This window comes from Anser anser (genome assembly GCF_964211835.1).
Source record: "Anser anser genome assembly, chromosome: 3".
Classification (NCBI taxonomy): Eukaryota; Metazoa; Chordata; class Aves; order Anseriformes; family Anatidae; genus Anser; species Anser anser.
In genome coordinates, this window is record NC_139722.1 from 32,007,630 (window position 1) to 32,010,943 (window position 3,314).

Consider the following 3,314-nt stretch of genomic DNA (forward strand, 5'->3'; position numbering starts at 1 on the left):
CTCCTCTCCTGAAGGTACCTGAACATTACCAGAAATCTGTACTAGATGCAAGAGAACTTCTGGATAGTAAATTAAGCAACACATACTCTACAAACATGCAGAAAACTACCTTGTCAACACCACCACGTGCTACAGTAATTTAGAAAATGATTATTCATAGCACTATGCAAGTAAAACAAAAATAACATTTAAGGAATAAAACTAGAGTTTACGTGCAGCAAACGTATTAAACCTTTGCGGATCAGGTGCAACAAACCTACTCAAAACCTACTTCATTTATTTTCAACAGCTTCCCCTTCCCCTGGGTATGTACAAGCAGGCTTATGGCACGAGGGAACGGAATGAGGCTGAACATCACCTTCAAGGCAGTGAAACACTTGTTCCCACAGTTGGTAATTAAATTCTCCAACCTATTGGACAAAATGCTGACACCACGCTGGCAGGGTCACAAACCTGAAATTCTGTTCACGTTACGCTTCCAGATTCCTCTTAAGCCTGTACTCTCCTCAGTGTGAGAAGTCCTTTCCTCCCAGCTTTCCAGAAGGAGGAGAGAAACCAGACTAACATGCACGTTGAAGAAAATGCCCACCAAGTTAAGACGACAAGCAATTCAGTCACAGGAAGAGATGAGAGGGCATTAGGCTGACCACTTAAGGCAGCAGACAGAGCTTACCAGCACTAAAGTCCTAGTTAAGGGCCTGTGCAAGGAACAACCTGCTCAGGGAAACACCATGCAGATATCAGCACTGCCACGCACACTAGGAAGGGAGGAAAAAGCAAGGTGACCCCCAGCTTGGAGTGACTCGGGGTGGAAGGAATGGGGTGGGAAGGAAGAGGGCACACAGAGAAAAAACGCCTCCGCCAGCTTCAGGCACTGGGAGCTTGAACCCTTCCCTCTGCCCCTCTCCAAAACCTCCAGTCCAAATCACAAACAGCTACTCTCAACGTTAGCCCTACACAGCCTTCCACAGATGCAAACAAGCGGTTAAGCTGTGTCTCGTTTTTTATCAGCAGCAATAATTGCCTACAGGTTATAGAAATAGACATGGAAAAGCGGTCAGGAGGACACCTACAAAAAGCTTTCTTAACCAGAAACTTTCCTGATGTTTATTAGCGCAGAAAATCCCCAGTGAATAAATACAGCTTTGTCGTCAGCTAAAAATCAGAGCTATTAGAACATATCTTGGCAGCCCCAAGAAAAGGTCTGTCGCTTAAGACTCCGAGAAAGTTTATAATCAACTGTCCGCAAAAGCTTTAATTTCGCACGCGTGTCATTGAAGAAAAACACTGAGGCAAGAACAGACTTTTTTTTTTTTCTCTCCAAATGTATTAATAACTAATCCCCTCCAGATTATGCAAAGCATGTCACATTAGGATGGCTTGGGCTCACCTTGACCAGCAAGTATGTTAAAATGCAACTAAACCCGTCTACACTTGCGCTCGAACTCGTGCTTCTTTTACATTTCGAATGCTACAGGGGGAAGGCATCTCTTGGACTAACGCTGATCAAGGCCACACAATCGAATTGTTTTACTCGACTTGAACTGTTAGAGGCAAAAAACAGGTTTTTTTCAAAACAGTCTTCGAGAAAAATGTAAAAACTTATGTTCTACACACCTGAAATTACAAGAGGACGGGGAACTTGTCTTTGCCCATTATCTCCGCACCACGTGCGTGGCGTGGCAGGTTCTGCAGTTACAAAAGGTACATTGGTGCACTCCAAGTCCTTGGTGCAGAGGGGTCATGTGCAAGGCGCTGGATGAACAAGCAGGAGCCGAGAATGAGCTTTTCCCGTTTCTGTTAATTTATGGCCCGATGTTACATTCCTTTCATGCAATGCCATAATCTTCAGTGAATGACTTCACGTTATCCTCCTCGGAGTAATCTAGGAATGCAGATAAAAAGAACATCAGCCTCACCTTCAGGAGACTCTCCCTCTTAACCCTCAAGGGTTTAGGGGCCTGATAGAGTTTCAGATAGGAGTAAAACTTCAAACGTGCCTGCTTGGCTGCCGTGTAACCCTGTTGGTGCCCACTGCCCTCAGAGCACACAACCTGCTGCCAGCGGGTGCGTGCAGCAGCGCCGAAGCCTTCACAACATTTGCCAGAATCGCCCGACCTGTGCCCAAATCTCCTGCCACTCCTCAGCCGCTGAAACACAGAAACGTGCTGCTACAAAGCGCGGCTTCCAGCTCTGGCCTTCACCCCAGCAGTAAAACCAGGAGTTTGGGAACGGACTGGCTGCTCCAGAAGCCTTTATACACGACACAAACACCAGGACGAGGAGCACCCAGGTGAGGCTCCCCCTCTAGGGCCTGCCTTCGGCCAGAAATCAGCGCCTGGCGTTTCACTGCCCCAGCCAAACACACCCTCGTGGCAGCCCCGTGCCCTGGCCCAGCTGCCAAGGACTCGCGTGCTCAAGGCCTGAAGCTACCTCAGGTCCCCCGCCGCCTTCTCCTGTCAGCTGCATGCGGCTGGCCGGGCTGTTTGTTTTCACTCTGTTTTCTATGGATTCAGCAAAACTCATCACTTGTATCGCCTGCACCTATCGTGCTGCAGTAAACAGCACTCGACAGCAAGAACTGGGCCCCCGCTGCCCCCAGGCCTGGCAGCTCCCCGCCACATCCGTCCAGCACCAGGGCTGGGATTAGGATTGGGACCGGGATTAGGACTCCGGCCACCGAAGTAGCACTGAGGAAATGGATTTGGGAACCATGTGAGCAGTGCTGTCGGGGACCAAACCTGCTGGTAAAGTTAACAACAAAGAGCAAGAGCTAGCAATTTGTTTTCAATGGTACCAGCAAAGAGCTGGTGCCCTGTTAGGAACCACAGATACTGCATTACATCTAACTGTTTTCTGGTCTTTTCCTCACTTTCCATGAAGAACAAGAAATTCAACACAAGGGGTCTCAAAACATGAGAAACACCACTTGCGATATTAAGGTCAGTTGGAAATCCGTCCTTCCGAAAGCGCACATAAAATTAACCTTGACTCGGGTCTTTCAATAGCAACCCCACACACTGTGCTCCAGTTTTTGGCGTGTCCAAGTCTGGGTTAGAACAAAGTTAGGGACATCAGGCACAAAGCAGGTGCTATGCGTGTTAAGCCATTTACTACCTTTGACTTTGAGAGACAAGGTGCTTTGGTTTTGTTGGGTTTGGTTGGCTTTCCTATTTGTTCTGTGTTTGTTTTTTTTTTTTGGGGGGGGGGGTATCATTTTGGGCAGGGGGGCTGTTACCTTCTGCAATCGACCCTTTCAAACTCCGGCTTCCGCACCAAAGCGGCTGGAGCTGAGAGGAGGAACGCTGCAAAAA

The 3,314-nt window shown here is 48.1% G+C and overlaps 1 protein-coding gene across 3 annotated transcripts in view; it reads right to left on the reverse strand.

The window, feature by feature from the left end:
* LOC310898087 (uncharacterized protein) overlaps positions 1 to 3,314 on the reverse strand; it is a 45,235-nt gene that overhangs the window by 40,227 nt on the left and 1,694 nt on the right. For all 3 annotated transcript variants that reach the window (XR_014582945.1, XR_014582946.1, XM_083832505.1), the window contains exon 2: positions 1,618 to 1,885. The gene's annotated coding sequence lies outside the window, so the exon portion shown is untranslated. The remainder of the gene's footprint in view (positions 1 to 1,617; positions 1,886 to 3,314) is intronic.